Source organism: Paroedura picta, chromosome 1 (assembly GCF_049243985.1).
Source record: "Paroedura picta isolate Pp20150507F chromosome 1, Ppicta_v3.0, whole genome shotgun sequence".
Taxonomy (NCBI): domain Eukaryota; kingdom Metazoa; phylum Chordata; class Lepidosauria; order Squamata; family Gekkonidae; genus Paroedura; species Paroedura picta.
In genome coordinates this window covers 79,376,904-79,389,385 of record NC_135369.1, presented here as the reverse complement: position 1 = coordinate 79,389,385, position 12,482 = coordinate 79,376,904, and positions in this window count along the sequence as shown.

Genomic DNA, 12,482 nt, shown 5'->3' with positions numbered 1-12,482 from the left:
CTTTAGCTCAACATGTCCCCATTCCAATAATCCTGATTACAGTCCCCATGTATTTCTTGCCATTATCATGTTCTGAGCCAGCACCAGAGCGCTCTTCAACCTCATCATAATTATTTTTGAATAGGAGACCATGGCTGATGGGAGAGCTCATGCTCATCCAGATTCAGTCCCTCACATATCCTGTTAAAGGATCTCAGCTTCACTGAGCTACGCAAGCCCCCTTGCCACGGCAAGGCAGCGATCCTAGAAGAAAACAATAGAATGGGGAGGACCAGAGATCTTTTCAAGAAAATGGGAGATATGAAGAGAACGTTTCATGCAAAGATGGGTATGATAAGGGACCAAAATGGTAGGGACCTCACAGAAGCAGAAGAGTTTAAAAAAAGGTTGCAAAATTATACTGAAGAACTATACAAGAGCTTAACATCCTTGATAACCACAATGGGGTAGTTACTGACCTGGAGCCAGACATCCTGGAATGTGAAGTCAAATGGGCCTTAGGATGCCTGAGCAACAATAAAGCTAGTGGTGGTGACAGCATTCCAGTTGAAATATTCAAAATCTTAAAAAACAATTCAAAATCTTAAAAAACAATGCTATAAAAGTGCTACACTCAATATGCCAGCAAATTTGGAAAACTCAACAATGGCCACAGGATTGGAAAAGGTCAGTTTGCATTCCAATCCCAAAGAAGGGCAATGCCAAAGAATGTTCAAACTACCGCACCATTGCACTCATTTCTCATGCTAGCAAGTTATGCCCAAAATCCTACAAGCTAGGTTCCAGCAATGTGGACCGAGAACTTCCAGAAGTACAGGCAGGATTTTGAAGAGGCAGAGGAACTAGAGATCAAATTGCCAACATACGCTGGATACATGGAGAAAGCTAGGGAGTTTCAGAAGAACATCTACTTCTGCTTCATTGACTATGCGAAAGCCTTTGATTGTGTGGAGCATAACAAATTGTGGCAAGTTCTTAAAGAGATGGGAATACCACAGCATGTTATTTGTCTCTTGAGAAACTTATATGCAGGTCAAGAAGCAACAGTGAGAACTGAACATGGAATCACTGATTGGTTTAAAATTGAGAAAGGAGTTCGGCAAGGCTGTATACTGTCGCCTTGCCTATTTAACTTGTATGCGGAGCACATCATGAGAAAGTCGGGATTAGAGGAGTCACAAATTGGGATCAAGATTGCAGGGAGAAATATCAACAACCTCAGATATGCAGATGGTACCACTAATGGCAGAAAGCGAAGAGGAACTAAAGAGCCTGTTCGTGCGGGTGAAGGAGGAGAGTGCAAAAGTTGGCTTGAAACTCAACATCAAGAAAACGAAGATCATGGCATCTGGCCCTCTCAAATCCTGGCAAATAGATGGGGAAGAAATATAGGTAGTGACAGATTTTATTTTCCTGGACTCCAAGATCACTGTGGATGGGGACTGCAGCAAAGAAATTAAAAGACGCTTGCTCCTGGGGAGGAAAGCTATGGCAAATCTAGACAGCATCCTAAAAAGCAGAGACATCACCCTGCCAACAAAAGTGTGTTTACTCAAGGCTATGGTATTCCCAGTTGCAATGTATGGCTGTGAAAGTTGGACCACAAGGAAGGCCGAGCATCAAAGAATTGAGGCTTTTGAACTCTGGTGCTGGAGAAGACTCTTGTGAGTCCCTTGGACTGCAAGGCGAACAAGCTGGTCAGTCCTAGAGGAGATCAGCCCGGACTGCTCCTTAGAAGGCCAGATCCTGAAGATGAAACTCAGATTCTTTGGCCACCTCATGAGAAGGAAGGACTTCCTGGAGAAGAGCCTAATGCTGGGAGTGATTGAGGGCAAAAGAAGAAGGGGACGACAGAGAATGAGGTGGCTGGATGAAGTCACTGAAGCAGTAGGTGCAGACTTAAATGGACTCCGGGGAATGGTAGAGAACCGGAAGGCCTGGAGGATCATTGTCCATGGGGTTGCGATGGGTTGAACATGACTTCGCACCTAACAACAACAACACTTCATCTGACAGGGAATACCCAAAGTTATCATTTTGTATTAGGAAGGATGAGGTGGTTCCATCATGCTCATGACAAATCCACAAGCATACCATAATCTAATGTATGTTTGAACAGACTTTACTTTCCTGTTCTAGTTGAACAAAGAATGGATCATAGACACTAGGAATATATGTCTCTCTAAAAAAAACATTATGTGATCAATTATATATTTGCTAAGTGACATCCCACCACTTCTACGGGCAAATGAGAACAATGGTAACCTACCTCACAGAATGTTGTGGAAGTGTACAGAAAGTAAATAATGTCATTTACCTACTGAAAAAGGGCTGGAATTCTTCACACTTTATTTTTGCAGTACCCTGCATTGTGTGATGTACTTCTGAGCAATGGTATATAGGATGAGTATACAATGTAGAGCCCTTTTTTAAAAATGGCTTTAAAAACAAGTGTTTTTTATCTGCATAAGATTTTGAGCTCTACATTTACTATCCATGTGTTTTGTTTTACTATAATAGAGATGAAAATCAGGAACAAACCTGGCAGAAGGTTAAACAGTTTTAAATATCATTTATTTCCATGATGAAAATTTGACAAGTAAATAACTCGGTAAAATTATAAGTGTTTTAACTTTTGCTAATTCACAGTATTTGGGGCCCTCAAATGTCTGCTGGTTATTATTTCCATATAGTTCTCAGTTGTTTACATTCCCTAAATGTATGATTTTCCTGCATTTCTTGAGCTACAGTGAATAATTCTGTCAGATTTCAGTATTCGGATTTATAAATGGGAAAGAAGAGGTAGAGCTGTTAATATGGAATATCCAAATGCAAGAAATGACTGTTGATTGTTAAATCCCTGCTCCATGTCTTTATGGTTAGTTGAATGTATATCACACTTTTATTGGTAATATACATCATCAATATAACATAAGTAGGTATTGATTTTTACTGAGCCGAACACAAGATTTATTAAAACAGTTACAAAAGCGTCGCAAAAAATTAGATGATGACATTGCACCCAATCAATAAAACATTCTTACTTTGAGATCCAAAAACAAATTCCTTTCAAAATCAAATAAAATCAATGAAATGGTCCTCACTGGAAAATCCAATTACTTCAGGTATGAATTGAAATCAGGTACAGTTGAGCAAATTATTACTTTGAAAAGAAACTATAACTACTGAGCATTCTTGATGTCAAATATCTGTTCCTTTTAAACAATGAACACCTCGCACAAGAGAACACCTGCCTACTTTTTCTGTTGTGTTATTTAAAAGATGACTGGAACTTCGTAGGAGGAAAGCAGCTCAGGAACAGGAGTTTGGTTCAATGAGAAAGAAGCAGGGAAAGGGTTAACTAGCTTCTTTCCCTTGCTCTGCTTCATCAACCAAAAATTTAAGCTGCTTTGCATGTCAGTTGATGAGGAAAGAGGACTAGAAGCACTGAAAATAAATTTAAAAAAATAAAGATACATATAGGTAAATAAATAATCCCTTTCAAGAAACTTTTAATAAAAACAGTTGGAATTATTATTATGTATTATATTTATATGAATCATAGAATCATAGAGTTGAAAGGGGCCATACAGGCCATCTAGTCCAACCCCCTGCTCAAGGCAGGATTAGCCCTAAGCATCCTAAAGCACCCAAGAAAAGTGTGTATCCAACCTTTGCTTGAAGACTGCCAGTGAGTGGGAGCTCACCACCTCCTTAGGCAGCCTATTCCACTGCTGAACTACTCTGACTGTGAAAATTTTTTTCCTGATATCTAGCCTATATCGTTGTACTTGAAGTTTAAACCCATTACTGCGTGTCCTCTCCTCTGCAGCCAACAGAAACAGCATCCTGCCCTCCTCCAAGTGACAACCTTTCAAATACTTAAAGAGGGCTATCATGTCCCCTCTCAACCTCCTTTTCTCCAGGCTGAACATTCCCAAGTCCCTCAACCTATCTTCATAGGGCTTCGTCCCTTGGCCCCAGATCATCCTCGTTGCTCCCCTCTGTATCCTTTCAATTTTATCTATGTCCTTCTAGAAGTGAGGTCTCCAGAACTGCACATAGTACTCCAAGTGTGGTCTGACCAGTGCCGTATACAATGGGACTATGACATCTTGTGATTTTGATGTGATGCCCCTGTTGATACAGCCCAAAATGGCATTTGCCTTTTTTACCACTGCATCACACTGCCTGCTCATGTTTAGTTTACAATCCACAAGTACCCCAAGGTCTCGTTCACACACAGTGTTACCTAGAAGCGTATCACCCATCCAGTAGGCATGCTTTTCATTTTTCTGACCCAGATGCAGAACTTTACACTTATCTTTATTAAATTGCATCTTGTTCTCATTTGCCCATTTTTCCATTGTGTTCAGATCTCGTTGAACTCTGTCTCTATCTCCCGGAGTATTTGCCAGTCCTCCCAATTTGGTGTCATCTGCAAACTTGATGAGTAGTCCCTCCACCCCCTCATCTGGATCATTAATAAATATGTTAAAAAGTACCGGGCCAAGCACCGAGCCCTGAGGTACCCCGCTACTCACCTCTCTCCAGTCTGATGAAACACCATTGACAACAACTCTATGAGTGAGGTTCTCTAACCAATTCCCTATCCACCTGACTATCTGAAAATCCAGATTGCAATCCTTCAATTTATCCATCAGAACATCATGGGGAACCTTGTTAAAAGCTTTACTAAAATCCAAGTAAATGACATCAACCGAATTCCCCGATCCAGCAAACCTGTTACTTGGTCAAAAAAGGAAACCAGGTTGGTCTGGCAGGACCTCTTGGAGACAAATCCATGCTGACTTCCTTCGATCACCAAATTGTCCTCCAGATGTTTGCAGATCGCTCCCTTTAATATCTGTTCCATTATCTTCCCCACAACAGAGGTCAGACTCACTGGTCTGTAGTTTCCCGGGTCATCCTTCCTCCCTTTTTTGAAGATCGGAATAACATTTGCTCTATTCCACTCCTCCGGGACATCTCCAGTCCTTAAAGAGATTCCGAAGATGATGGACAAGGGCTGTGCAAGTTCTCTGGAAAGTTCTTTGAGTACTCTCGGGTGCATTTCATCCGGACCAGGGGATTTGAACTCATCCAGTGCAGCTAAATGCCTCTCGACAACCTCTCTATCCATGTTAACCTGCCACCCAGACACTGTCCTTTGGCTATGGCCATCTCTAAATGTGCCTAAACACTTTGACCTGTGGGAAAAAACAGATGTAAAATAGGCACTAAGCCTTTCTGCTTTCTCTGCATCTTCCGTTAGAGTTTGTCCATCCGCACCCAACAGTGGGCCTATTGCCTCCTTTACTTTACGTTTGCTCCTCACATAACTGAAAAATCTTTTCTTGTTACAATGGGCTTCCCTGGCCAATCTTAGCTCACTCTCAGCTTTGGCCTTTCTTATGATTGATCTACAGTGCCTAGTAACCTGTAGGTACTCTTCTTTAGAGCTCTGTCCTTCCCTCCATTTCCTGAATGTTTTCCTTTTCTTTCTTAGTTCCTCTTGAAGTTCTCTGTTCATCCAAATAGGCTTCTTAGTGCTCCTGCAATGTTTTCGTCTTTCTGGGATAGTCATGGATTGAGCATGCAATAGCTCCTGTTTGAGTAGCACCCACCCTTCACATGCTCCCTTCCCTTCCAGCATTCTCGTCCATGGTATGACACTCATCATGTCTCTGAGTTTATTAAAGTTTGCCCTATGAAAATCCAACATCCGTGTCTGGCTACAAGCTTCCTTGGCTCCCCATCTCAAAAGGAATTCTATGAGGACATGGTCACTTCCCCCTAGGGTCCCCACCTCCTTCACCTCATCCACCAACTCTTGCCTGTTGGTCAGTATTAAGTCCAGTATGGCTGACCCTCTTGTGGGTTCATCTACCATTTGATAAATGAAATTGTCAGCCAGGTAGGTCAGAAACTTGCATGACTGAGGACGCTTTGCAGAGTTTGTTTCCCAGCACACATCTGGGAAATTGAAGTCACCCATGATGACAAGGTCCTGCCGTTTGGATATTTTCTCAAGCTGCTCACAAAGTGCAACATCCACATCCTCTCGTTGGTCAGGGGGTCGGTAGCAGACACCAACCACCACACTGTTTGTTTTCCCCTCACTTATTTTCACCCAGATGCTTTCCACTGTAGATATGCTCTCCTTCACTAGAATTTCCTGACAGGTAAGCCCTTTCTTCACATACAGTGCCACTCCTCCACCTCTTCGATCTATTCTGTTTTTTCTGAACAGTTCATATCCATCCACCATTACATTCCAGTCATGAGAATCATTCCACCAAGTTTTTGTGATGCCTACTAGATCATACCTTTCCATCAGCATGAGAAGTTCCAGCTCTTCCTTTTTATTGCCCATGCTTCGGGCATTAGTATAAAGACATCTGAATCCTTTTACTTTTGGTTCCCTATGAGCTGGCCTTGCCGGTTGGGCTGCCTCCAATAGTTTTCCTTCCATACACTCCCTATGTTGATCATCTCCTTCCCCTAGTGGCTTTAGTTTAATGCTCTCCTGATGAATCTCCCCAGGTTCCTGCCAAACACATTCTTCCCCAGTTTCGATAAGTGCAGTCCATCAGGTGCTAGTAGGCCTTCCTCAAGAAAGCCTATCCCATGGTCCCAGAAACCAAATATCTCCTGCCAGCACCAACTATGCAGCCAGTGATTCACCTCCATTATCTTCCTCTCCCGACGCATTCCTCTTCCCTTGACAGGCAAGATTGAAGAGAATACCACTTGTGCCCCTATTTGCTTGAGCTTCCTCCCCAGATCTTGATAGTCTTTTTTAATAGGAGCGATGCTTTTCAGGGACATGTCATTCGTTCCCACATGGACCATCACAAATGGGTAGCGATCCGTAGATTTGAGGAGTTTGGGCAGCCTTTCTGAAACATCTTTAATTTTCGCCCCTGGCAAGCAACACACCTCTCGGGTTAGGGGGTCGGGCCCAGCCACATGGCGATCCATTCCTCTTAGCAGGGAGTCTCCAATTACCAGTACTCTCCTTTTTTTTTTCTTCTCAATATGCGGCCCTCCCTGGAGGTTCGGGGCAGTTTGCATGAAACAGGAAGAGTGCTAGTCCTAGTCCAACACGCTAAACACTAAACACTCATTTTCATAGCATTAGAATATTACTAACTGTTCAGTCCACAAACTTGTGCTTGGGCGGTGGAATCATTATTTTTGGAAATGGTGAGTGAATTACAGCACCTGATCTAGAGCTCACTCATCTGGAGTGAACAACCGGAAGGAGCATACAGGGAGCTTTGTTTGGGTGTTTGGCAGTGGAATGCAGAAAAGACTAGATTGCTTCCTATATGAATTGAACAAACATGGCTGATAAGGGAGCTGAAGTAGTGAGTAGGGGTGCACAAAAAACCAGCAATGATATTTTTCAGATTCGGGTATATTGAAACCCTTCCATCAGTATGTCCTGATATTCCCAAATCCCAGTACTAGTTTGATATTGAGATTTGGTAAATATTCCAGAATGCTGATTTTTTTCGGCTCCATGAGTCCAAGACATTTAAGGATGCTGGGATTCTTTTAAATACCACAGACTCAGAGTTCACTCTAAGCCCTGACCTTGCAGCTTGGAGTGGATAAGGTATTTAAAGGGAACTCAATGCCTTTAAATGCCTCAGACGCAGACTTCGCTCCAAACTCCACTCCAAGCTCCACTCCAAACTGCAAAGTTGTGGTTTGGAGTGAACTCTGATGTTCAGGGATCACTTGGCTTTTTTCAGGGACACTTGGTCCCAGGTTACCCAGGACACTTGGGTCCTTTCTATTATAGAAATGCTCCACCCGACACCTAAGGAAAATGGGTTTTAATGAGGCTTCAAGCATCCTTTTTTATCTGTATTTGGGGAGGGTTTTAGAAAGAACTACCTGGTCCCCCTCACTTGACGGAACTGACTCGAAAAAGAACTGGAAAAAGAACTGGACAGAGCTGAGAACAGTGAGTGCGGTGAGAGCGACGAGGGAGGGGGATGGGCACAACAGAAAGAACAGAAAGAACGCGGAGCTAGTAAAGGGAGTGACGACCCTGCGGCTTGATAAAGACACCCAGCTGGATTTATTGCAGCTGTGGAATGCAACTCAAGTCGGGGGTGTAGTGGAACCGCTACCGTTCACCCCCCCTCGCCCTCCCCCCTCCTCACCTGCTCCTTATTCCTCACGTCTGCAAGCTTACCCTCCTCCCTCTGGGGAGCTGCCTTTAGGCTTGTTCCCCGATTAAGTCCGCAGAGGGAGACAAAAGAAGAAGTCCCTACCAGCGTGGGAATCGTGGGTGAGGCCGCAGCAACTGAAACGCGCTCCTGCACGGCAAGGGACTGGAGAGAGACCGCGGAGCGGCGTCCAGGGTTTGGGCAGCCATTTGCTTGGCAAGTGTGTGGAACCAGCACCCCAAACTTAAGAAATCGAGCTGCGGAAGAAGATCTCCGTGCGTATTCCCTGCTGGCCCTGCCGCTGGGTGGGGCGTTCAAGGGCCTTTGTTCTATTGTGAGCTGCCGGCCTGGGAGGCCTTCGGAGCTGTGCTACCACTTTAAGCTACGAACCGGCATTACGAAGATCTATCATCCTGCGCTCTCTAGTGGCTCGACCTGGCAGGGTCGTGAAGATCATCCGGGAAACGCAGCCCTGGACCTCCAGCGCCATCTACTGGCCTCCAGAATAATCATTCAAGATTATCAGGATCATTCTGCTGGACTAGCAAAACAGCTGCCTCCTGGAGTTACCATTGGAAACAGGCAACCGAATTGGACTCAGCACCTGCACGAATCAGCTCATTAGGGGGTTGAGGGGGAGGGGCAAGATAAGGATAAGAATACAGGCATACTCAAGGCCATCTACGGGGAATTAGATAAGTTAAGGTGCCCTAGCAGGGATCTATTGGAACCAGTGGGGGGGAAGGTCGTGAGAACCCCCTCGAGGTGGGATCTGACTAGGCCCTAGCCTGCTGGTGAAATAGGACTGCTGGCTTGCAGAGATAAGGTTAGGGAGGGAGGTTCGGGTGGGTTTAGCGGGTGGAATTGGGTTGGGGGGGCTAGGGTGGGATATTTCAGTGCGACCTAGGAGTATTAGTGCTAGGGTTCTAGGGCAGCTAGTTAGCTGAGGGTTTGTTCCCCTGGGAGTATGATTGGAGGGGTACCGCCACGAGAGGGGGCCCAAGTTGGGGCCGGGATCTCGTCCATAATGGGTCAAGGGCGATATGGCTGGGGGAGGAGGTTAGACAAGAGAAGGTCAGAGAGCACTTGTGTTAGTCCTTGGGCCAAGCCGTGGTTACACGGCAGACGCCCGAGGCGTGCTCGCTGCCCTTCTAACCTACGTCCCATCCCCAGATATACGGGAGAGGAGGCAAGGGAGGACCCGGTCTTGGTCCTGTGCAATGCAAGGTCAATCAACAACAAGGCCTCAACTCTGCAACAATTTTTCGCGGAGTCTGGGGCCGACCTTGCGTGCGTGACTGAAACCTGGGCGAGAGGTAGCGAAACAGTCACCTTAAAGGAACTTGCCCCCCCAGGGTTTGCAATCCTGCACCAATCCCGGGTCCATAGGAGGGGAGGGGGGGTGGCAATCTTGGTCCGGGGGGATTTCTCCTACAGGGCTCTCCCGGCCCCAGACATCAGGGGAGTGGAGTGCGTCGGTATTGGGTTGGACTCGGTCGAGAGCTTGGCCATCTGGTTGGTATACCGTCTGCCCAACGCCCAACCAGATGTCCTGCCGAGCCTGCTGGAGGCGGCGGCCGCCTGGGCCTTGCAGTACCCCAGGCTTATAATCTTGGGGGACTTCAATGTCCATGCGGACGCGCTGCCCCCAGGACTTGGCTCAGACCTAGTGTCGGCCCTGGCGACGCTGGGGCTCTCGCAATTTGTTGCTGGGCCCACCCATCAGGCCGGATACACCCTCGACCTGATCTTTGGGGCAGGGATAGAGGTGGTTCTGGATACAGCTTTGGCCGTACCATGGTCAGACCATTATGCCCTGCGGGCTCGGATCAAGACCCCACCCCCTCCCCAGTTGGGCGGTGGGCGCATTTTTGCTCGCCCAAGGAGACTCATGGATCCAATTGGTTTCCAGAATGCTCTGCGGGACCCGAAACCTCCCGGCATCTCGTTAGCGGCCATGGTGGAGGACTGGCAGTCCCGCCTGTCGGCTGCTATAGACAAGATTGCTCCTAGACGTCTTCTCTGCCCTCGACTCAAACGGGCACCCTGGTATACTGAGGAGCTCCAGGAGAAGAAGAGGGAATTGAGACAACTAGAGCGAGTGTGGCGGAAGGCCCGTGATGAGGCTACAAGAACATCTCATTGCACGTTTATGAGGGCGTATGAGATGGCAGTGAAAGCGGCTAAACGTGACTTCTTTGCCGCGGAAATTGCATCCGCTAGCTCTCGCCCAGCTCAACTATTTAGGGTTGTTAGATCTCTTACCGCCCTGGAAGATGGGTGCCAAAATAGTAGGAATTTGACCATCAGCTGTGAGGCATTTGCGAGACATTTCGCGGATAGTCTTGTCGCTCCGCCACTCCCTTCCAGCTACAGTTAATATAGTTAATGAACTAGAGGCCCATTGGCCGCCTTTGGAGGTAACGTTTGATGGCTTCAGGCGGCTCTCTTTATCCGAAGTGGACGGGTTGCTGGGGAGGATGAGGGCAACCACCTGCCCCCTTGATCCCTGTCCGTCTTGGCTCCTTAAGGGGAGGGATGGACGGATAGGTGAGCAGCTCAGGGATATTGTTAACTGCTCTCTCCAGTTGGGGGAGTTTCCTGAGGTGCTGAAGGAGGCGATGGTGTGCCCTCTCCTCAAGAAGCCATCCCTGGACCCACATGACCCTGCAAGCTACCGCCCAGTAGTGCATCTAGCGTTCCTGGGTAAGGTGGTGGAAAGGGCTGCGGCGGACCAGCTCCTAGCGTTCCTGGAAGATACTTCGGCACTCGATCCATACCAGTCTGGCTTCCGCCCTGGTCATGGGGTGGAGACTGTGTTGGTCTACTTGTTGGATGACCTCCATTGCCAGCTTGACCGAGGTGGCTCTGCTGTGCTAGTTCTTTTAGATCTGTCGGCCGCGTTTGACGTGGTTGATCACGAGCTGCTAGCGAGCCGCCTTGCCGGTACGGGGATAAGGGGTACAGTGTTACGCTGGATATGCTCCTTCCTCCAAAACCGGACACAGAGGGTAGCCGTGGGAGAGGAAGTATCGGGCCCTTACCGGCTCCCTTGGGGGGTCCCACAGGGCTCGGTGCTCTCTCCTACATTATTTAACATCTTTATGCACCCTCTGGCTCAACTGGTACGGAGCTATGGGCTGGGTTGCCACCAGTACGCTGATGACACCCAGCTCTTTCTCCTCATGGATGGCCACCCGGACTCCCCCCCAGATCCATTTGCCAGATGTTTGGAAGCCGTAGCTGGATGGCTCGAGCAGAGTCGCCTGAAACTCAACCCCTCCAAGATGGAGGTTCTGTGGTTGGGCCGTAGGGGGGCAGATCAGGAAGCGCGCTTACCCTTTCTGACCGGGACGCAACTTAATATCGCATCTCAGGCCAGGAATTTAGGGGTGACCATTGATGCCTCACTAACACTCGAGGCACAGGTTAAACAGGTAGCTAGCCGGGCATTTTTCCATCTTCGCCAGGCTCGGCTACTAGCGCCCTATCTGTCCTCCGAACACCTGGCCACAGTGATCCATGCGACGGTCACCTCTAGACTAGATTTCTGTAACTCGCTCTACACCGGCTTGCCTCTGGGCTTGATCCGGAAACTGCAACTCGTCCAAAATGCGGCTGCTAGAGTCCTCACAGCTACACCATGGAGGGCTCACATCCAGCCAGTTCTGAGGCAGCTGCATTTGTTACCAGTCGCCTTCTGAATCAGGTTCAAGGTTTTGGTTTTGACCTTCAAGGCCATCCGTGGTCTAGGCCCAGCATATATGAGGGACCGCCTTTTGCCCTATATCCACCGCAGGGCTTTACGCTCTGCGGGGGCTAACCTACTGGTCGTTCCCGGCCCCAAGGAAGCCCGCCTGGCCTCGACTAGAGCCAGGGCCTTTTCGGTCCTGGCCCCAACCTGGTGGAATGAGCTCCCGGAAGCGCTGAGGGCCCTGTGGGAATTACCAGCATTCCGCAGGGCCTGTAAGACGGAGCTCTTCCACCAGGCTTATAACTGAGGCCGGGCGGAAAGAAGATCAGCCCCCCCCTCACAAACTGGCGGTAGAGAGTGTCACCCCCCGCCGTAGATGAGGATGTGGAGAGCAAATGAATAGATTATGCCATCGCTGTTACAATTACTGTAAATTATTGGTTTTTATTGTCATTTTATGGTTTTAGGGGACGGGGTTATGTAAGCCGCCTCGAGCCTTCGGGGGGAGGCGGGGTATAAATATAATAATAATAATAATAATAATAATAATAATAATAATAATAGTTTCTGTTTACAGGTTGGAGTTTGAATCCTTGCCTGTG